Source organism: Pipistrellus kuhlii, unplaced genomic scaffold, assembly GCF_014108245.1.
Source record: "Pipistrellus kuhlii isolate mPipKuh1 unplaced genomic scaffold, mPipKuh1.p scaffold_m20_p_17, whole genome shotgun sequence".
NCBI lineage: Eukaryota > Metazoa > Chordata > Mammalia > Chiroptera > Vespertilionidae > Pipistrellus > Pipistrellus kuhlii.
The window spans coordinates 12893434-12917510 of record NW_023425482.1 but is presented as its reverse complement, the minus strand read 5'-3'; the positions used below and the strand labels follow the sequence as shown (position 1 = coordinate 12917510).

The following is a 24077-nucleotide window of genomic DNA, read 5'->3' as shown; positions in this document are numbered from 1 at the left end:
TGTTGGAGAGCCGGACAAATGCAGGCCATAGTCTTTTTACAGACCAGGGCTCTCCTAAGTGGAAGGCACCAATGATGATCCAGTAGGGCAGAGGTTGGCAAACTGCAGCCTACCACTTATTTCATCAATAAAGTTTTATTGGAACACAGCCATCCCACTTGTTTAGAAGTTGCCTAGGGCTGCATTCACACTACAGTGGCAGAGATAAGTGATTGTAACAAACACCAGCTAGCCCACCAAGCTGGGAACATTTACTATGGCCTTTAACAGAAAGCATTTGCTGGCTCAGTAGAGTTGCTGTATTTAGCAAATAAAAATACAGGATGTCCATTTAATTTGAATTTCAGGTAAACAATGAATAATATTTTAGCAAAAATGTATCCCAAATTTAACTAGGCAACCTGCATTTTTTATTATTTTTAAAATCTGGCTCCCCAAAGTCCCCTGCACTAGAACATAGGAAGGAAACATTTCAGCTTCTGTTTACTTTTGTCTTTCATCTCAACCCATTCTCCTTCCCATTTCTTTGAATGTTTTCTGATATTACACTGAAAGGTATATAATAATTTGTAGATAAACTAGAGGCCTGATGCACAAAATTTGTGTAAGCGGCTCGGTCCTCGCAGCCCCGGCTTTGTCCAGAAAGATGTATGGAAGGCCGTTCAGGTGTCCAGACTAATTAGCATATTATACTTTTATTATTATAGACTAGAGGCCCAGTGCATGAAATTCATGCAGGGGTTGGGGGGTTCCCTCTGCCTAGCCTGCACCCTCTCAAATCCAGGATCCCTGAGGGGATATCCAACTGCCAGTTTAGACCTGAACCAAACTGGCAGTTGGACATCCCTTTCACAATTTGGGACCACTGGCTCCTAACTGCCCCCCCTGCTGGCCTGGTCACTCCCAACTGCCCCACCTGCCTACCTAATTGCTCTCAACTGCCCCACTGTGGGCCTGGTTGCCCCACACAGCCTGCTGTTTGGTTGTTTGGTCACCCCTCACTAACCCCCCTGCCAGCCTGGTCTCCCCATGTAGCAGCATGCTGTTCAGTCGTTTGGTCGCCCCTCAATAGCCCCTCTGTTGGCCTGGTCACCCCACAGAGCCTACTTGGTCATCCATTTACTTGCAATGGTCACTCAGGCTTTTATATTTATAGATCAGTGATGTGCTCAGAGTTGCATTTTACTGATGGTAGAGTAGGACCAAAGCAGTGTTGGGCCTCAGGTTGAGCAGAGACTGCTCCGACTCCTGTGGCCAGTGAGGGTTCCAGTGTGGCCTCTGGTGACGAGTGGCTGGAGGAAAGAATACAAATTCCAACTCTGGGCATGGAGACCATGGCTGCAAAGGGATGGATCGTTGTTCCTAGACAGGGCGATTGTGAAACTCATTGGCTATTTATATCTGGAGTATCAGCCAGAGCCTAGCAGGTCCTCTTTCCTCTTATTCAAATGAAGACAGTTCTCTAAGGAAGGGAAAGTGCAGAGGCTCCCCGAGCACTGGTGTGGACCCCTCGGAGTGGGCCTTTGCCCTATACCAGTGTTCCCTCCGACTGTCCTGGTGACTCACACCGGGTTAAACTGTTTGTGTCTGGAGACTTAGAGCTTTCTGCCCTGTGGTTTCAGTTCCCATGGGGTTCCGTGACACAGTTTTGTTTTCACTTTGCATTTATCGTGTGAGTTTCCATCCTTCATCTCTTTTGTATCTGATGTTCTTATGAAACCCTGTGGGGATTCATTTTAAATTGTCCAGTGAGCAGCCACCACTCTCTTGGTTCACAGTAACTCCTGGGCATGGCATCCTTTGGGGCAGCAGCCATGTACTGAGCATTCCAATGAGAGGAAAGAGGGCCCTGGCTTCTGGGAGAACAGAGTCTCCCAAGAACAACACACACACCGCCAAAAAAAAAACAAACCACACACAAAAAAAACCACACACACACACACAGAGTCCACACCACATCCCTGAGTTCATGAGCAGGAAGTGAACTGCACCAGCCCCCGAAGGAAACCCCCACCTTTCTCCTTGGAGGACACACCTGAGCATCTTTCTCTTGAAGTCTAAAAGACTTCCTTGCTAAACAGCACAGCCAGTCAGTCCCTGATTCTTATCTGCTCCAGGGCTAGGTGAAGGCTGTCACAGGAGGGGCCCCCCTTCCTTCTCAGGAGCCCACAGTGTGTCTTGTCGCTGTCAAGGACATGTACCTTGGTTGTGGGCACATCCCCAGGGGGGTTGTATAGGAGGTGGCTGATTGATGTTTCTCTCTCATCGATGTTTCTGACTCTCTATCTCTCTCTCTTCCTCTCTGTAAAAAAAAATCAATAAAATATATAAAAAATAAAATAAAATAAAAAGGAAACTGTATTTTCCACCATTCATTCATTTATTCACCAAAAGAATTTCCTGGGAACCTACTCCACATCATGCCCTGAGCCACACTCAAGGGATACCAAGATGATGAAGTTTCTAGCTACTCTGAAGAAGCTTCAAAATTTAAAAAGAGATTTTTTTTTAAAGGCAGGGTGATGAGTCCCGAGAACATTATGTGCTGTCAGAGCCACTGTAAGGAGCAATCACACAGAGAAGGTGGCACTGGAGCTGGACTTCAAGGCCTGAGTAAGAGTTTGCTAAAAGGAGAAGAAGGTGGGGAGGGCTGTAATAAGTAGAAGGAGCAGGACGGGTAAAGCTCACAGGCTCAAGATGGAAGGTGTGCTCTTGGTTTGCCATTATGTGTTTAAATAGCCATGTGTGCCTTGTATGCAGAGGCGGTAAGAAAGGACAAGAGTAGGAAGTGGTTGTGGGCTTTCCTGCATTTCTATTCCTGAAAGCAATGAGGAAAATATGAATTACAACAAAGATAAAAAGTAAGACTGACTTCTTGGCCTGAAAACTCACACTTGACTAAAGTCATCCATTAAGCAAAAAAGAACAAAACTCACATTTTTCTCAAAGCTTTCACAGCTCCTAGTTTCCTACCACATCAAGTCTTAATTTCTCTACCTGATACTCACAGCCTGCCCTGACCCGACTCCATCCGCTTCTCTGGCTTCCCCAACTCCTGTTCCCCAGCACATACCATTTTCCGGAGCTGGCCAGTGATGCTTGCCATTTGCATTTTATTGGTGAATAAATTGGAGTCCTGAGAGGTTAAAGAACTTACCTCAGGAGAAGGAGCCAGTGCAGAGTGGAGTTTGGACTCGACCCTGCTTCTCTCTGTCAAAGCCAGAGTCCTTTGAGCCAGGCTCTTTCCTGGAAGACCTCGGCCCAGTGGCACCTGATCAGTTCCTGTTGGTGGACTGATTGATTGCAATCAAATCTCTTAGCAAGCTTTTGGCTGAGTGGGGCATCTGCCCTCACTCCCTCCACCTCCACTTGCAAAGCCCGAGTTTCCAAGGCTTTATGCCATGGGTACTTGGCTTTGAGAAAAATGAGCGTATTTTTCATTCTTGTTGCCAGTCTCCCAGTGGATCATGGCCATTATTCCCTCCCTTCCCACTCAGGATTGAGCTGGTGCTAACACACACCACATGGAGGGGCCTCCTTTTAATGGTTAGCATTTGGGGGTCACTCTATAGAGAAGGGTTGGTAGGAATATCCTTACTTTGCCCCCCCCCTTTTTTTTAATCTGCTTAGAAATGTAACATTTTAAAGACCTTCTTGGCTGGAGGATTTTTTATTGTAAACATAAAATGTTCATTGAAACATTAAAAGTTTTACAGCTGTTTTTCAGCACATAAATTTTCATAGATACCCACCCCCCACTGCCACACCCTCCTCATGTATTTCTCCTTTCTTTTCCCCCCTCCTCATCTATTCCTAAGAGCAGAGTTGAGGGTGAGCCGGGGACTAGGTCATAGATAAAATACAATGGGAAACGTGGGTCCTCCAATTTGGAAAACTACATTGTATTTAACACCACGAGGAATGTGCCTGTGTGAGAACCCTGCCAAGGAAAGCAAGCACACCCCTCCTTTCAGCCTTGACTTGAGCCACTGTGAGGCCAAACTCTGTGCCAGACCTGAGGAGGCTACTGGGCAAATCCATAATGTGTGTCCTCTCCCAACCAGAGCTAGAGAAGGGCTGGCCCTGACAAAGCCAAAGGACTGGCCAAGGCCAGAGTTAGGGGGGCACGAGCTGCCTGTAATTTGTTAAAGGGTATCCTTCTGTGAAGTGATTGTGGGTGGTTTGGCTACTCATGAAAGCAGTACTTCAAGAAAGCTGACCTAATTGGTGTAAAATGAGGCAGGATGAGGCTGGTGCTGGGAGATCAGGGGAAGAGTCTAGGGATTGGTAGTGATCAACCATCTGATAGCCTTGATCCCGAGGGGCACTCCGAGTGCCTGAGAATGTACTGCCAGTTTCCTGTGAACCATGATAGCATGGGCACTTTGGCCCTGCCAAACGAGAGAAGAATAGCTGCATCTGTGGGAAAATTAACTGTGTGACAGGCATGGCACTCTTCTGTCATCCATTAGGATCTGCAGAGGCCACGTGCCTTGGCCAAGTTCAATACTCTCTGCCCTGGCCAAGTTCAACAGATAGATTTGTAATTCCAAGTAATAGGAATACCAGATGTAACCACTTTTGCTATGGCCTCGTGGTGGCTGAGGTGAACTTCCTTCATCCTGGAGTTTTGGCATTGGTCATGTGATTTTCTTTTGCCCATGAGATACTAGCCAATGTGATATGAGCAGAGTCTTGAAATGTGCTTGCTGATTGGGTGTGTCTTCTTTTACTTCTCATGTAGCCAAAACCTCTATGCTTAAATCGCAAAATAAGATATAGGAAGCCAACCTGAACCTGACTTATAGCTTGGAGCTAAGTGTTGCTAAGCCTAGTCAACATCAGCCAAACCCCAAACAACCCATTGATCAGTGAGTGAGAAGAAAAAAAATTGTTTCTCTGAATCAATGAACTTTTGAGGCTGCTAGTTAGGCAGCAGTATCATGGCAATAGCTGACTTATACAACTGCCCCTCATGTGAAACCTCCCTACCTCCTCACCCCATAACACACACAATGACTCTTTAGTCCACTTAGAATAAAAATCCACATTCTCTATCAGGATCTATATGCCCTACAGATCCGAATTGCACCTGCCTCTCAGACTTTACTTCTTTTTTTTTTTTTTTTTTTTTTTTTTTACAGAGAGGAAGAGAGATAGAGAGTTAGAAACATCGATGAGAGAGTCATCAATCAGCTACCTTCTGCACGCCCCCTACTGGGGATGTGCCTGCAACCAAGGTATAAGCCCTTGACCAGAATCAAACCTGAGCCCTTCAGTCTGCAGGCTGATGCTCTATCCACTGAGCCAAACCGGTTTTGGCCAGACTTTACTTCTTTTACTGGATTTTCTTCCACAGTGTAAGCCCATGAGTTCCTACAGTGTACAGGGGAGGTCCTGTCGATGCTGCTGGGTAAACTATAGATGGCTCAACTCCTTCCTAATTCTGTTTCCAGTTCCTCCATGACTGAGGCTAAATGGTAGCCATTCTCTAGTCCTCAGTTTCCCCACCTGTCCTAGATCTCTTGGGTTCCTCTGAGACTGAACATCCATTGTTCTCAAAGACTCCGAAGCTGAAATAAAACTTCTTCAGGGCAGCCCTAGTCCACAGTGGCCCAGGAAGTTCCAAGTCTATCTGTTGACCTTGGCGAGGGCAGAGTGTTGAACTTGGCTGGGGCAAGTGGCCTCTGCAGACCCTAATGGATGATAGAAGGGTTCCTCGCCTGTCACACAGTTCATTTTCCCACAGATGCGGATGTTCTTCTCCTGGACCTGATTTTTTTATTCCCCCTTTGACATTTGTCCAGTGTACCTGTGTCCTTGGTTATGTGTTGAACTCCTCAGGTACAAAGGTCACTAGACCTTGGACAGAGTGACCACTCAATATGAATGTCTAGTGAATGAGGAATGAAGGAATTCTCATCTACACTCGACAACTCACAAATATATATATATATATATATGTATATTATGTATAGACCCAAAGACTATATGAAAACTATTACTGTTGCCCAGGGGTGGAAATGACTACCGTATTTTCCGGTGTATAAGACGACCCCCTAATTTTACAGTTAAAACACAGGTTTAGGCCTATATTCGCTGTATAAGACTGCCCCCCACTTCAAAGAAAAGACTTACTTTGCCGTCAAGATCTGCAGGTGATTTTTGTGCAATTTTGGTCTTTTGCCCCCGATTTTTGGTTGACTTTTTTTTGTTTCAAAAGTCGTCTTATAGTCGCTCAATCATTTTTATCATCAGTGTTTACTGGGCATGCTTTCATGCCAAGCCCTGAGGATACAAAGTTAAATAAAATAAGGAGAAGCTTAACCCAGCCATGCTGGCTGTAAAGTTCACCTTTTGGCTCCCTCCCACGTTTCCTTAGGGTCTTGCTCCGTCTCCAACAAGCCTACGTTACCATCCGAGAACCTGGATCTTATTATAGTACAGCCTCAAACAACATGCCCTAACTGGTGAGCAGATGGCAGCTGCATGAAATCACTGGGCGCAGATAGGAATCAACAGGGGAGATTAAGTAAGGTGCTTATTTGAGGTGCTGTCAGAGCCCATGGCAAAGGGGTTCCCTGGGGTTCCAGGCATGCCCTCTGCAGTTATTTTTCATGCACACTCGGATTACACCACTCACTGATATTACATCTGCATGCACCTTGCCCTCTGACATGTCAAACATAGATGCTGCCAAAATGCTTCTAACACTGTATATTTTAAGTAGGAAGGAGCGTCTTTGAGGGGAGGGGAGTTGATTTGAAAAGCACCCTGACACACAGTCTCCTACTTTCCCTTGCAGTTAAATAATGCCTTTTTCTACCCCTGTGGCCACAGAGAAATTCAAACCTGGACGAAACCAGGGACTATCTGTAGCAGTGGGACCAGAGAAATTGGCCAAGTGTACTCTAAAATTATCAGTTGCTGCTCATCCAGCCACAGTATTTCTGGCCTTGTAGGGTGAGTGGACTAGGACTGTGGTGGGGTCTGGCCCGTCATGACCCAGGACTGCTTGAATGGAGAAGCAAATGCTAAACAGCAGTGCTTGTATGGGTTAGCCGCTGTGTACTAGTATGTGCCAGGAATCAGATGTAGATTACCTTTCAGTCCTTATATTAATAACTACCTGCAACACAGGTAGTGGCCCCATTTGACAGATGGGGAGACAGAGGCCCAGAGAAATTAAAGTCCCACTCTACAGGAAAAAAAAAAAAAAAAGATTTTTAAGAGAGTTAAAATGAAAGAATATTGGAATGTTTGAAAATTCTACACAGATTATTACATTAGAATTACTATTTTAATTTTAAAAAATAGCCCGAAAACACTCAGGTTTTGGATTCTGGTGGTAGAATATTTAATGTTTTGCGGTTTTCCTTCACATTGGAAGTATGTACCATAGTTAAGAATGCATTTACGTATTTATTTTAGTAAGGAAAACATGAAGGTGGGGGATACATGGACAGATAATAACAGAGCATGAATAGGGCTGGAGGAAGTATTTGCTGGTCTAGTTGAGAAATAGCTAAGAAGAAAAAAATTGCAGACCTTAAAATAGGTACAATATATTATATATCTGTGAAAATGGGCCAAATAGACTGCCTCCATTAAAGTCATATTGGATGTTCAAATCTCGGGTTACCTGGAATGCAACTGTACTTCCTATATTTAACCAGGCTTTTTATAAACCATTTCTCTTAACACCTCAAGCGGACAGCCACATCCTGGGTGGTTATTTAATACCAAGTTTGACTTTCTTCACTTTGAGGGGCCTCAAAATAGATAGAAGCCCAGAAAGTGGCTTTTTAAAACTCTTATGCTGTTTACAAGTCTAATGCTTTTTCACAGAGTGACTATGAGCAGCCCATTTTCTTTTCCTTTAATTGTAAATAGACAACCAGAGGCCAAATATAAGAGAAATAAGACAGCAAATGGAAAGAATTTTAAAAGTCCTTTCTGCATCTTAAAAACAAGAAAGTGAGGGGAAGACAAAAAGAAAAGAGAAGAAATAGCAATTCCTCTATGACCGTTTAAATCTTTGTGCGGTTCAGCTGCTGCCTGATTCGCACAGAGGAAGAGAAGCCATGGCCCAGGCCTGCTGGTCTACCAGATGATCTCCATTTAATCCCTCTGCTGAGCTTCAGTTCATCTGAAAGACTGCAGTGCCAAGCACAGAATTCCCTCCCTGTCCTGTCACTCCTAAGAACTGTGAGAGCTAGGTGTCACCAGGACTCCTAGCTGTGTGACCTGAAAACAGAATTCCCATTAGGATAAAGAAGTGCCAATTGGCTTAGGAAACATGAAGAAAGAGCAGTGCTGTTTCAAACCACTGACACCACATTGTCTTCCAAAGTAGATTTGGAATAATGCAAAAGGGAATAGTAAAAGACAATTGGACATATTTATTTATGTTTTAAATAACCTGTTAGAGACTAATTAGAATAAAATATGAGATGAATATACCAGGAACATAGATTAAATTATGTCCACCAGCATTAAATTTAACTGAGTTTCCTGGGAGTCTAAAACTAAGAATTGTCATTAACCAATAAAAAGTAATATAGATGTATACTAACAAACCTTTAACCTGCAACATAATTCCAAGAATTTATCAGGTAGACCCTTCTTTATTTTTTAAAAGACTAAAGTAATAATACATTATTTTAGAGTTTGCTAAAGATCCAAACATTTTTCTGTCAGTCATGCAAGTCTTATATGCCTTAGTAAAAATAGAGGGTAATATTAAACTATAAATTAAGGAAGTCACTTATACAAAGAATTAAAAAGTATACAGGCCCAGTTATTACCTACATTATAACATCCTTAAAGGAAGGGAGGGAGGGAGGGAGGGAGGGAGGGAGGGAGGAAAGGAGAGGAGAGGAGAGGAGAGGAGAGGAGAGGAGAGGAGAGGAGAGGAGAGGAGAGGAGAGGAGAGGAGAGGAGAGGAGAGGAGAGGAGAGGAGAGGAGAGGAGAGGAGAGGAGAAGAAAGGAAAGGAAGGCATGTGTTCAGGATAACTCTAGAGGCAAAGTGGTCACCCAAATGAAAACAAATCACCTATATGGTACTCATTGCTGCTCCTTCTATGTGAAGATGGGCTGTTGTATTCTGCTGAAGAAAATCAGCATTTTTCTTTAAAAAAAGAAAGAGGAGGGGGAGGAAAAGAGAAGGCATCGAATCCACTTAAAGTCAACACATTCTGACTTTGATTAATCTAACAAAGACCAAGTCTTGCCAATTAGTTATCTCAATTCATAGAGGAAAATCCCTCCATCTCTTGTATAATATCTGTTATTGAGGGATTCACAGAGACACAGAACTGAAAATATACCTTTAAGTAGTTGAGTAATGTGAAATCTAGTAAATGTTATTTAGTCATTTTCATGTAAGTGTTGCAGAGTATCAAATTAAAACAGGACTATTTTTTCTAATATAATTTAGCTAACAAGATCAGTATATTTTTAATCTCACCCCTAAATCATGGTACAAATCTATAAGATGAACATTTTGTATTCATTTCCATGATAATAACAATTTACATTAACATGTATAGAGCACTTTCTATAAAATGCAGGACTTTATATACAATTGTTATGTTTAATCTTTACAAAAACTTTATGAAATAAATAAGTGTCATCTAATAAATTCAGTCAGATCACTAGTTAAGTGATCTGGTAAGCCAGCCTAGCTAGCTGGTCAGGAATTCCAGGGGTCAAGTTTCCTTATCCAAATATGTCCTGGCCCTAGCTTGGCTTGCTGCTACCTGGGGCAACAGCACACTCCCAGGCAAATATCAGTGGGATAATTCTGGGTTCTTTGGTGGTCTGGTTCTTCCAGGATAATGGCAATGACTCCATGAATCTTCTAGGATTCCCATTTCACCAGCCAGGTGCAGAGAGAATGAGCAAGAAATATATTGGAGTCAAGAGGACCATCTTCCTATACTTTCCAAGATTCTTCACCACTATCTTTGTCACAGCAAATATTATTATAGGATTTTTAAAACTGTAAGAAAGTACACATGAAAGGACTTATCCAAAGTCAAATGCTTCATAAGTGGCATTCTACTCTATGTTCCTGAGTTCCTATGAGGATTGCATTGGAAATTTGTTCAATGCAATACAACTTATCTAGATCAAGAAGAGAGATATGCCAAGGAGATGATTATTAAATTATCATTAATGTGAACCCTTGTGATTACTCCCAGAATTTTTTTTAGACTTATCCCATAGGGCACTATTAAGCATTATTAGATTGTGATTATTCATAGATTTGGCCAGGCATTTTCTTTTGCTTGGTGGCAGCTCTTTCTCCAGAGGACTTGGTCCCTGAAGGAACCATCTCCTTTACTTTAATTTACTGGAGATGAAGCTCTGAGAGCATCACTTCCCCACACTCAGGCTTCCTTCCTCTGTACAGTAACTTGAGCAGAGTTCAATGAATGTTCAGAGAAGACAGCTTCAGTCAGTGTAAGATTCATGTGCCAGTTACTCAGTGCCCATTGCCCTATTTACTGAATGGATGAATGAGTGAATGACGAGGTCATTAAGTCTTCCTAGAGGAGAAGTTTGGAGAAGCTAGTGCAGAATATGGAATCCAAAGTTCCCATTGCACATACCAATTTCTTTTACCTCCCTTCTTAGATTAAAGTTTTTCTCTCCAAAAAAAAATTGTATTTATTGAAGATTTATTTATCGTGTATCAGTCTTGGAATTTCTTTTTTATTAAGCAGCTTTCCTTGCATTCCCTTTATTTTCTCTTCAGCTTTATTGAGGCACAATTGACAAATAAAATTGTATGTACTTAAGGTGTGCATCATGATGATTTGATATGTGTATATTGTGAATGATTACAACACTCAATTGAATTGACACATTCATCACCTCACATAATTACCTTTTTTTGTATCTGAGAGGAAGTTTAAGATCTACTGTCTTTGCAGATTTCAAGTATGCAATACAGTATGTCTAACTATATCACCAGGCTGTGCATTAAATCTTCAGAACTTCATCATCTTATAACTGAAAGTTTAAACCACCAACATGTTCCTTTTCCCCCAAACTCCCAGCCTCTGGCAACCACCATTCTCTACTCTCTGTCACTATGAGTTCAACTTTTCTTTCTTTTTTCTTTCTTTTTTTCTTTTTTTAATTCCACGTATAAGTAATATCATTCAGTATTTGTTTTTCTCTGTCTGTTTTCCCCCCACTTATTAATGTTTGAATTATGTCCAAAAACACAGAAATTGGGCATTTTAATTAGTGTACACAGCCAATGAAATGCACCGTTTTGGTAATATTTTTTTTTAAATAAGAGAAAAAGGTCTTGACCCTCATCACCAGGGCCTCTGGTTTGGCAGTACAGATAAAGAGACCTCTGAGGCCCTTTCTTACGAGCTGAACAAACATGACTGGGGCTGTACTGGAGCAGCCAGTGGGTAATGACTCGCTGGTGGTCTGTGCTGGGTCCTGCAGTGCCCCTTATCTGCTTGGGAAATACTGCTGTGTCAAGGCTAGAGCACACTGTTCACTGCCTATACGATCCCAGAATATATAAGCATAAAGAGGGCTCTCCTTAAAGACTTAATCCAGGACTTTGAGGAGAGAGTCTTAGACATTTGCAGAAATTGACAAGAATGCAGTGGGTGGCCCACAATTCTAGCTTTGGGTAAGGCAGGACTTGTCTCTGTTCCCTTGGACCACTTCCTTCTCTCCTGGGATGATGGGGCCCCATGATACTAATAATTTTAAGGCTGCATGATGACACAGGCAGAGTAGGCATGTTCTCACCCAGTACCTACGGGGGTGACCCTACTGGTGTTAAAATATCAAATACTTTCACACTGTTTGATAAATAGTCCTGCTCAAGCCGCTTGGGTGCACACATACTTCTGGGATTCCTGAGTGAGCCATCATCTGACGGAGTAATGGATGCTGGGGTGGGTAGGAGCCTACAGGACCCACTCCATTACAGTCCTATTAGTCAGTGGTGACTGTTAAGACTGTTAAGTATGTGCAGGGTCATCTCTGGTACAGGTGTGGGAATAATTACCAAAACATACCTGGTTCCAGTCTTACCTCCTCTACTTAAGAGTGTTGGGACCTCCAGCTACCTCCTAAGTCTTCCTGCCTCTATATACTAGGCATATTAATAATCGTTACAATGTCATGGGATTGCTCTCAGGTCTAAATTATGAGAAAAATGCATGCCAAGAATAACAGCTTTGTAGCATATTGTAATTCTGTAAGAAATACTAGCTTTGAATTATATGACAAAACGCCCCTGAGAGGAGAAGGCCTCACTCATGTACCCTTAGGTATGACATGTTCAAAACCTCACATGGGCTTCTTTTCCAGGGGGCACCAATGCATAAAGAGGCAAAGTAGACATCATGTTTGTGAGCCATTTTCTTCACTTTTAAGACTCAGTTGATTTCATGGGGGATGTGGAACAAATTAAATTCAATAAAATGAGCAGCTTTGGGAGTCACAGTGAAGGCAGCTGAGAAAGGACAGAACTCTGTAGGACTCAGACATTATTCAGGAAGCTTGAAGTTTACTCAGTCTGGGATTTAAAAAAAAAAAAAAAAGAAAAGATTAGTTAAGCAATAGTTTACCTTAGACCATTACGAGATGGACTTTAGCCAAAACAGACTGTCAAACCCAAGAGAAAAGTAGAGGAAAGGATTATTTTTAGTGTTCTGAGAGACCTTTACTATTCCTATGAGAGTTTTTCACTATGTACTGATTGGATAAATTTTATAATTTATAACACCCCTCAGTTTCATTTTATTTGTTAATTCATTCTTCCATTAAAGTACACTTAAGCAACTACTGTACCTACATTTAAACTAGTGGACCAGAAATCAAATATAAGCTGAGAAATGTGACCCCCAATCAAGGATTCTCAGCTCTTTTTGGTCTTCTACACTGGATTGTGCTGACTTGTGTAACCAATAAAATATTGCAGAAATCACAATATAGGACTTCTGAGGCTTGGCCATAAAACACATTGAAGTTTCTGTCTTACTGACTATTGGGGAAGCCAGCTGCCATTTTGTGAGGATGCTCAAGCAGTCCTATGAAGAGGGACTGAAGCCTTCTGCCAATAGCCATGTGAATGAGCCACCTTAGAAGCTGATTCTCCAGCCTTGGCCAATCCTTCAGATGACTGCCAACTCACCCATAATCTTGATTTGAACTACATTCGAGAGCCTGAGCCCAAACCACCAAGTTAAGCTGATTCCCAAATGTCTGACTCATGTGTAAGAAATGTGTAAGATAAGATTAGCCCACTTAGCTTTGGGAATAAGGTGTTATACTGCAGTAAATGAAGAATACAATAGAAAAACAAAATCTTTAGCTGGCCTTTTAGAGTTCAGACTGTTTATTCCACAATACTTCCAACTGAATGAAAAGTGAGTGAAATATCATGTTCTCCCCCAAAAGAATATTTAGAGAAAGGTTAGCTTTGGCAAATGTCTTCTTATCAGACACCATCCATTGCTTCTAGAACTCTTCTCTGATCAGTTTGCGGTATGATATCAGTTTCTGTTCCTATGGCAAAGACCATCCAGCACCCCAGTTGCAGGATCTTGTTGAGACTGCTAAGTTTTACAGATATTTGGGGTTGAACCATTTAACAAATAATTGGGTTAATCATTTAAAAGTCTCATAAACATTTAAATGTAATTTAGTGTACAACTTTCTGAAACACACCACCTGCTTCTATTCCTTCTTAAAAAAAATATATTTTATTGATTTTGTACAGAGAGGAAGGGAGAGAGATAGAGAGTTAGAAACATCGATGAGAGAGAGTCATCGATCAGCTGCCTCTTGCACACCCCCTACTGGGGATATGCCTGCAACCAAGGTACATGCCCTTGACTGGAATCGAACACGGGACCCTTCAGTCCCCAAGCTGACGCTCTATCCATTGAGCCAAACCGGTTTTGGCTTCCCTTCCTTCTTAACAGAGCATGTTGGCAGCCTGCATGCCTCTAGATGACCCTTATGTGAGATCTGAAGGGTAGCTGTGAGGACAAAGGTGCCAGCAGCTGGGGGTGTAAACACATCCCTAGGATAAGGATATGGAAGACAGTCCATGCGACAACCCCGAAAGCCACCTCCATGCCCTCTCGGATGCTAGTCTGTTGGTTGGTCTTTAACCCATTTTAGGAAGGGAATCATTAATAGGCACCACTGCCCCATGTCACAGTTGACCATCTGCTGCTCCTTCCCAAACTTCTGTCAGTCTTCTTCCACCTTATTACCATTTAATGAACATTTAAGACATTTCAGATCTATGTATTAAAATTTATCTATTGATAAAAATCAATTAATAATTTCATTAACTTTGTTTTAAAAGGAAATTCTCTGTCACCATCATAAAGGGAAAATCAATATGATTTGCCAATAAATAGGTAAAAGGTTAAAATTGCATAGCTCAAAAATAGAGCCACATTATTAATTTCAATAGCTGTTATTACCAGAGAAGATTCTAAGCCCAATATTTATTCTCTCTCTCTCTCTCTCTCTCTCTCTCTCTCTCTCTCTCTCTCTCTCTCTCTCTCTCTCTCTGGAAATACCCTTTAAGCCTTTCCTGGGGATATTTTCCTATTGATTTTTAGAGAAAGTGGGAGAGAGAGGGAAAGACAGAGTCGTCGATTGGTTGTCTCTTGCAAGCATCCTGACCAGGGCCTGGGCCAGGGAGGAGCCTACAATCAAGGTACATGCCTTGTCTAGAATCAAACTTAGGACCTTTTGGTCTGCAGGCTGACTCTCTATGCACTGAGCTAAAGTTCTCTTCACGTAACTTTAGCAACTTGCAGAGAAGTTGGGAAGATAAACTGAAACCAAGCCAATATTTGTTTTAATTGGAAGGACTGAATAAGACAAAAGAATGAACTATCTTACCAATTATTACAGATGGGGTCTGTGAGGCTGCAGTAATTTGGTAGGCATGGTTACTGTCCCAGGACTGAAACAGGCTTGCCCTAAGTGTGTCTAAGTCTGCGATGCCAGAATCTTGTGACTTGTCAACACCATTCAATTTCCATCTCCACAGATCTGCATGGCAGACAGTCAGCCAGCAGATGCTTTCTTGTTCACTTGTACTTCCCTGCTCTACAGGGAAGGACAACTCTGGCTTTGATTCTGATCCTGCCGCCTCTCCTCACTGCGTGATTCTGAGTAAGTTAATTGACCTCTCTGAGCCCATTGGGGAATGGAGATAATAATATATACTAAATAGGTTCTTTTGAGCAGCGTTTTTCAACCGCTGTTCCGCGGCACACTTGTTGCCTGGTGTGCCGTAGGTGCAGACAAGACAAGAATTTTATAATTTTTCACTATTTTGTTTACTTAATATTTCATAATAAAGTAATTATAAAATACTTTCTTTGTGTTTATTTGATTCCTATTCAAGAGAATTACTTTATATATAGTCAATATAGGCACAGAGTTAAATTTTTTAACATTTTCTAATGGTGGTGTGCCTCGTGATTTTTTTCATGAAACAAGTGTGCCTTTGCCCAAAAAAGATTGAAAAACACTGCTTTTGAGGGTCGAGGGTGATGATGTATATAAGACATTACATTGGCTATAAGAGAGTGTCTCCATTGTCATATTTGCATCACTATTTGAAGGTTTTGTGTCCAAGTTTTTGGAGAGAAGACAATCTTCTTTCTAGGCTGGCATTTTCTTTTAAAAAGTGTCAGGGGAGCTCTTTCTGCAGGCAAAACCCAGGGCCCCACGTTAGCTGTGTTGAGTCCCCAGTTCTTGCTATCTCTAGACAGAAATGAGACATGCTTCTCCTATGTATGTGGGTCACTGCATTTCCACTTTTTATTTGAGACAGTACAAGTTGTACATGGTAGTCCACAGAAGGCTGAGCTGAGGACTTTATGCGGTGAGTCCATGCCTGATGCTGAGTGGTGATTCAGGGAAGATTCAAGAAGTGTTAGAATAGATTAAGCTGCTGGGGACCTGTGCCATGTAAATGCTGAGGTATTTTTAAGGTAGGCATGGCATGGAAATAAGAAGGTGCCACGTTTGATGAGAAATGAATCCCTAAGTATGCACTGACTGTCCCTAGAGCCAAACAGGGTACAAGAAATATTCTCTAATGTTCTCAATAGACAGGAATCAGTTCTCCATTCTTTTCGTTTTCTGTTTCCTCTTCTGTCACTGTCATTGTGCAAAACTAAGCCAAAGAGCATTTTGGTTTATGTTCCGGTTTCCAACCGTGTTACATGCCAGGTTATCCAGGAGCAGTGGGGTCGAGCCTGCCATGTGTTCAGTACTAGTCTGGATCTGTATTGAATTCTCAGATAATAAATATATTACCCCTATTTGGCACCAAATCTTTGCTGCCTTTTTACTTAAGTTGATCTGACTTAATCACCACAGCAGTCCTGTAAGAACGGTCCAGTTGTTCCCATTTTATAGACCAGCACCCTGAAACTGGAAGCAGTGAACTGATTTGCCCCAGATCAGAGTCAGGAACTTTTTCAGCTCAGAACCAAAGGCAGCTCTGTTACCGGACTCTACCCTTTCATCATCCCCTTTGCTACCCCAAGCCTGGCCTGGGGACCACCAGCATCAGCACCCCCTGGGAGCTTTTAGGAACTGCAGAATCTCAGGCTGACCCCAGATCTGCTAAGTCAGAACCTGCATTTTAACAAATTCTCTGGGTGATACACGTGCACATTACAGTTTAAGACATTATTCTCCTTCATCCCTACCTTGGGCTGAGTTGAGTAGACAGTATTACGCATTTCCTCTGTGCTAAACCTCTAGGGAGGCTGCTAAAACAATAAGACCCAGCCACTGTCATGAGAAATTGAGAGGATAGGGCAGCAGACCACCACCCCTGTGGGCATGGCAGCATAGCAATAACAGTACTTACAGGGTGTTTGGAGAGCACAGAGGAGGAGGGGCAGTTACCAGGAAGACTATCTTTTGGAGTTTATTTCTAACCTGAGTGGGAGGCAGTAAATTATCGTGGTTGTGGACAGCAGCCCTGAATTCTCACTGTCTGGTTTCAAGTCCCGGTTCTAATACTTCTCAGCTGAGTGATGTGGGACAAGTTGCTTAACCTCTCTGGGCCTCAGTTTCTGTATCAGTTTCCGTATCTGTACAACAAGCGAGTACTACTTTGGTTCTGAAGAATCATGATAGTACCCACTTTTTCTGCAGATTCAATGAGATTATACTTTTGAGGGACTCAGTCCAGTTCCTAATACTCTTGTGCCCAGCACTATCTTGGGCTCTGAGGAAATGAAGCTGACTTACAAAACAGTCTGTACACCTGAAAGCCTCACAGTCAAGGCCCAGAAGGTCATTGATCACCAAATATCAGTCATATGTTTATTACAAAGCTACATATTTCCCTCTAAGTACTGCTTTAGCTATATCTCCTCATTTTGGGCATGATATATTTTCATTCTTATTTACTCAAAATATGTTCTAGTCAGTCTCCTGTGTGATTTTTTTCTTTGACCCTCACATGTTTGTTGTAGCATCTACTCACTTCTGTTCACCCTACCCAACATTCACTGAATATCTGCTGTGCACCAGGCACTGGCCTTGGCATAATTTCAGACAAAAGAGGCATCCACCATCTAGTTAGGGCAGACAGACTTGAGCAAAACATTTTAAATAGAACACAAGCCCAGATTCTCTGACTCCTTAGGTATTTTTCACTGTTTGCTGCCTTTGAAGCAAAGCTTATCCTAGTCATCACTGTATTCTTATTACCTAGCACAGTGTCCTGCACATAGTAGGTGCTTATTAAGCATTTATTCAATTAAGTTGTTTTTCGGTACCCAGGCTTGTTGTCCTCATACTTTTGATTATTCTTTAAGCCAAACTGATTTTTAATTTCTCCAATATTTGGTTAAGATATCTCCAGGTCATATTTGTTAGCATAGTGGAACAGTCTCTCTTCTTTTTAATTGTCCTGCAGAGTGTTTGGCAAATCCATGTTGAATTGTGCAGACCCCAGCACTCTGAGACTCTGGCCTGTTTCCTCTACAATCTTTGAGCCAGGGAAGCCCTTTTCTCCCTCAGCCTTACTGGGGTATATGTTTGGGCCTCTGCCCAGATTGTGCTTGGAGTGGTACCAGCTGCACAGGATACGTGAAATATTTGCTTGGAGAGATCCAGAAGTGAAGATCTAAGTAGGATCAGCTGGTGCTCAGGATAAAAATCGTTTCACTGTCTTTGCAGAAAATTCACTGGGTTTCTCCTGCACTCAGCAGTTTCTGGGGTGCCATATTGTTTTCCATCTTCCGGCCCTAGCCCGTTTCGAAATGTGGCCGGGTGTTGTTAAATAGTTTTCATTCGTGCCAGAAAGAGTTGTTTCTGTGGGGTGAGGGGCCACTTCTCAGACTAGCCAGCACTGCCTTCCATGCAGCATATCAGAACTTGGCAAGTCCTGATTCCCTGCGAGCTTGAAACAAGATGCCCGCTCCTCCAGCCCTACTTGGCCGGCATTCTTATCCTCCCCGTGGAGGGGAATTCATTGTTGTGGGAAGATACTCTTCTGGGAGTGGGTTTGGAGGATCACGACTATTTTCATCCAAGCCAATTACCTACTTCACCAGAAACTGCATCCTCTTCTCTCTGGCTCTTGTGTTGACATGCCTTCCTTCCATCTCCACCCATTTGCTAGACCACATATACATGTAGAATGGTGGATATCAGAATGGGGTAAAAAAACAAAACAAACAAACAAACAAAAAACCACATGCCACCTGTATGATTCCTGGCTCCCTCACATTACCTATGATAACCCTGAACAAGTGGCTTGAGTTTTCTAAGCCTCAGTTTTCTCTTCTGAAAAATGAGCACAAAACTACTATTAAATATTTCTCTCCTGAATTCGTGAGGGTGAGGATTCAATGCAGTGATGCCTGCAGAGTGTTTACCATAGTTTGGGGAAGTGGTAAACATTCTACCTCTGTCTGATCTCTTGCTGTTTTTGATCATAGCAAAAATTAATTGGACTTACTAATGGTATAGCAGTGTTCTTAAAGAAATCACTTTCAAAAACACAGTGGTTAAGTATCCAATTTGTGTCTTTAGGGTGTAGATATTTGCTTACTGTGATTTGTAAAGGTTCTAGAGTTGGATCACAGCAAAAGGGAGTTTTTATGAATTGACTGTGGCAGTTGCACCAAGGAGGGATCAACATGCAAAGAGACCGTAGGCAAACATAACCACCTCTGTGGGAGAAACCATCCCACTATTCCACGTCTAACCTGGATATGGAGGGACAGGGAATGGGAAAGACAGCCTGAGGAGAAAGGCAGCATGGAGGTAGAAATTTACCTGATGGTGCTAAGTGGGTTGTAATAGTGATGGGTAACTGGGGTCCCAATGATTTGAAAGTCTGATGAAAGCCAAGAACATCTCCTTGGAGGAACCTGCACAGCACAGGTTAACAGGCAAATGTGCAAGGTGCCGTGAGCAGTTCCAAGGGGGTGGGTCATAGAGGCAGTGCTCTGTGGTCAGAGATCTGGGAGCCTTGCAGGCTGGAGGGCTGTTGGGAAAGAGCCTTTCAGAGGCACTGAGGAAACCTCTTGGAATAAGGGCTTGGGTTTCCTCAGCAATCCAGCACTCCAGATTCCTTAGCAGGCATCAGAGTTGCCTGGTGAGTTACTAAAACACTGATGCCTGGACCCTACACACAGAGGTGCTGATTCAGAAGGGGCCCAGGAGTCTGCATTTCTAACAAGTTTCTGGCTGATGTTGAGCTGCTGGTCCAGTAGACTACACTTTGCATAATGCTACGCTAGACTTTGCCCTGGCCAGCACAGCCCCTTAGAATGCTCCTGCTGTGCCCACATGAGCATGTAGTACTGCGGTTTCACCTGTACTAGCTCCAGAGATCCTGCCCGGCCTGCCTCCTCCCTGATGTGCCTGCCGGTCTGTCTAGCCTTTTTTATTCCTGTTCTGCATGAAGCTAGCTCTCTTTGCTGGTCAGCACTGGGATTTTCTTCTGTTTGTTGTTGTTGAGACCTTTCACCTCTCCAGGACTTGACAGTCCAAGCCTTTTCTTTGGGAGAAGAACGGTGGCTAAGTGGTTACATGGACTTACCCTCCTTGTAGGGTTTCTTGAATCTTTCCAAAATTGTCTTTGGTCTCTTATATAACACACACACACACACACACACACACACACACACACACCCCTTTCCTGACAGTTTATGGGATGGGTTTTGTCAGGGTCAGACTCCACATACCAGATGCAGGAGATTAGACAGACAGCATGCCTTCCCCACGGCCATTTCCTAGCTAGTCTAAAATGGCTAGGTCCAGGCTTTTCTAAAAAGGATTCCATCAGGTAAGCTTGGATCACCAGGACTGGCAGAAAGCCCTGCTTTTCTCCATCCCTCCCACATATTTGCCAACCTTATTAAATTGTGCAGAGGCCCCATGAGTGAGCTGTCTCCAGACTCTCTGATGAGGAATCCAATTAATTATGTTTTGTTAGAGTTGTTTGTAAGATGAGAGTCAACAGACCCAAAGCAAGGGCCTGGCAAGCTCTCCTGTGAGACAAGGCATGGATTTTAGTGCTTATGTGTGGCATCCATTTATTTTAATTTGTGGTAAGATATACTTAATATAATATTTATCATTTTAACCATTTTAAGTGCATAAATCAGGGACATTAACTTCATTCACAGTGTGTATAACCACTATCTATACTTAAAGCTTTTTCATCAGCTCAAACATAAACTCTGTACCCATTAAAAAAATAACCACTCTTCTCTACTACCTACTGTAGGGGTGTCGAACTCAATCAGAGAAGGGGCCAAAATCTAAAATCCAGCCTAAATCGCAGGCCGAATGGTTTACTGAACAGTCATAAACTGTCATTGTGATGGAAACGCAGCGGAGTGCAGTGATGACAGCGCGGTGCGGGCCACATTGTAAGGCCTGGCGGGACGGATTTGGCCCGCGGGCCTTGTGTTTGACACATGTGACCTACTGCCCTGGTGACATCCATCCTACTTTCTGTTTCTCTGATTTGCTTATCCAAGGTATCCCATGTAAGTGGAATCATACAGTGTTTATCTTTCTGTGTTCATTTTATTTCACTAAGCAGAATGTTTCCCAGGTCTACTCATGGTGTAGCATATATCAAAATGGCATTCCTTTTTATGGCTGAATAATATGTCATTGTATGTATATGCCAGGTTTTGCTTATCTATTCATTTCTTGGTGGATACTTGGATTACTTCCACCTTTGCACTATTGTGAATAATGCTGCTATTAACATAAGTATGCAAATACCTGTTTGCATCTCTGCTTTCAATTTATGTGGATAAATACTTATGAGTGAAATGGCTGTGTCATTAAGTAATTGTAGGTTAACCGTTTGAGAAACTGCCAGAATGTTTTCCACAATGGTTGCACCCTTTTACATTCCCACAAGCAGTACGTTCTCCAGATCCTCACCAACACTTGTTATTTTCCATTTCTGTGTTTTTTTTGTTGTAACCATATCGGGAGACATGAAGGGAAATGCTATCTCATTGAGAATTTGATTTGCATTTCTGTAATGACTGATGATGTCCCGTATCTTTTCATGTGTTTTTTTGGACCTCTCTGTGCCTTCTTTGGAGGAAGTGACATCACCTGGACACTTTGGTGCCTTTTCATTCTTGCTTTCTTCTGGCTCATGGCTACATTCCAGCACCATGCATTTCAGCTCTGCTAGTTTCTTCTGGTACTGTTTAGAAGTTGAACTAAAAAGAAAACAGTAATTGAAGTAGACAGTTGTTATTTACATTGGGGAGGTTAGGATTAAATACCTTTTTGTTCTTTCATTAGCTGTTTTATGTCTTTATTACAGGTTTTACTGGGTCGTTGTCTCTCTTGGCTTTAGGATTGCGTGACTTTCCTCTAGGTTGATATTGTAAGCAGATAGTATGATTCTGAAACATACTGCAGAAAAACAGTGGAAGGACAATGAACTTGTAAGCAAACCCAAAAGTGATAGATGAGTCAAAAAGAAAAAAAAAATTCTTCGGAGCTTTCTAATCTCCAAATTGTTTTTCTTTCTACTTTTTGAGGTTATGAAATTAACACAGTAGATTGGAGTGTAGTTCATCACTGTGATTGCCGAGTATTTTAATTATCAGGCGCATTTTATGCTTTTGTGAAATGCTCATTGCCAACCTACTGATGGGTCTTTTTGTAGAATGGGAAAGTGAATATTCACCCCAGAAATTAGGTACTGGCCTAGACAGGGCTTTCTAATCAAAGAGAGAGGAGGACATGTCCACTGCCATCATCTCCAGCAGGAAACTGTCTGTGCTGTGGTGTAGATGAGGCGAATTGTTTCTGTTCTGTTTTGATCATCAGAATAAAAACAAGCACCAGAAATTCCAGATTTGGTCCAAAGCTGTTTTCTTCCTTCTCTCTGCCTCCTCTTATGTTACTGATGCTATTTTTCTTCAAGAGAGTCAGGAGGCAGAACCAGATTTTAGGCTCTGGCGCTTGATAGCGAGATATGTTGATGTTCCAAATGATGACAGATGGACAGGGTTAAATGGAAGTCATGTAAGAGCTTCAAGGAGATTAGTGCATGATGATTTCACGAGTGCCTACTACATACCAGGCACTGTCATAGACCATGTAATGCCACATGGAGTTGGGGTCACCATCCATTCATTCATTCATCCATCCTGACTCTGTCTTTACTTTCCTCCTTTGTCATCCCTTTTTTCTTCCTTCTTACCTACCTATCTACCAATCGAAGTTTATCAACTGAGTCAAGCACATAGTGGTAGTAGACAAAACATCAAAGATAAACAGTCTTTAGTAAAGTAGTAAACACAGTCAAGTCTGTGCTTGCATTCTGTTTCTGTAGTGGTTGAGATTCAATCAGTAGACAGAACATACATAGTGATTCTAACAGGGAAAGTTTAATATAAAGATGTATTAACTACAATAGGTGTTATTGGCTACCAAGAGAATACAGATTTGATTCCCACTCCTCAGGATTGGTATCCAGATGGCCATCGTCCATTGGGTAGCAGAGAAGTTTTCCCTGAGACCCCCTGCAGGTGGGGCTTGCTGGGAAACTGCCCTGCAAGGTGCCAAAGAAGGCTATCTATGGGAGGTGACCTATCATGGAAGTTACTGGAAATCTGTCAGTGGGGGTGGGTGCTGAGAAGTTGCCCTGTGTGTGTATGGGGGTTGTGGGAGTGGAGAGGATGGTGTAAGGCAGGAGCAAGCTGCCCAGAGGGAAGTGTCTTCCGAGACACAGAGCCCACTCCTCCATCGCCCTCTACTGGTAAAGCCTAACATGGTGCCCTGTGGCTAGGAGAAACCAACCATTCCTTGGTCAGTGATAGCTGGATTTGGTGCTGAGAGGCAATCTATCAAAGACTGGCATAGATGCTATTAAGTGCTATGGAAAAATAAGTAGAGTGGGCAGAATAAGAAGTGTTAGATGTGCCATTTTATAGAGAACTAGAGGCCCGGTGCACAAATTCATTCACGGGGGGGGGTGATGAAAGAGTTTTGGAAATAAATAGTGGTGATGTTGTATAACATTATGAATGTAATTAACACTACTGAATTGTGCACTTAAAATGGTAAAAATGGCTAATTTTAACAAAATTAATATTGAAGAAAGCATGCTGTTTTCTTCTCAGAGCATGTCATGAAGGGATTGTCAGTGTATATGTGTCTCACTGGTATTGCTAATCTGGAGCACTTGGTCAATGTGATATCTCCTGGACCATACTCTGTAATGTTGCTATCTTCCCTTTATTGGGTTATAAATTCTTCGAAATAGATTTTACAAAAAAAAAAGTGACTATTATTATTATCACCAGGGCTACTACCAGCTCTACCAGCTCAATCCAGGCTTCTAATACCTGGGACTCAGGTGTGTTGTAGCTGATTTCCTAAATGAGAAACCGGGACTCAATGAAATTAGTTAACTTGTTCAAAGTAGCACAGCTAGTGAGTGGCTAGAATGTAAACTCCATTAGGGCAGATATCTTTGACTGATGTGTTCACCAGTGTCCATCCTGGGCACCGAGCACAGTGCCTG

General features: G+C 42.4%; 1 protein-coding gene and 1 long non-coding RNA gene across 2 annotated transcripts in view; both read left to right on the top strand.

The window, feature by feature from the left end:
* The window catches only part of WWOX (WW domain containing oxidoreductase), a 922226-nt gene that overhangs the window by 520644 nt on the left and 377505 nt on the right, over positions 1–24077 (top strand). The gene's annotated exons all lie outside the window — the stretch shown is intronic.
* LOC123652480 lies at positions 2705–10107 on the top strand. Its single transcript, XR_006741850.1, has 3 exons — positions 2705–2715; positions 9667–9673; positions 9909–10107. It is a non-coding gene; the product is annotated as an uncharacterized LOC123652480 (long non-coding RNA).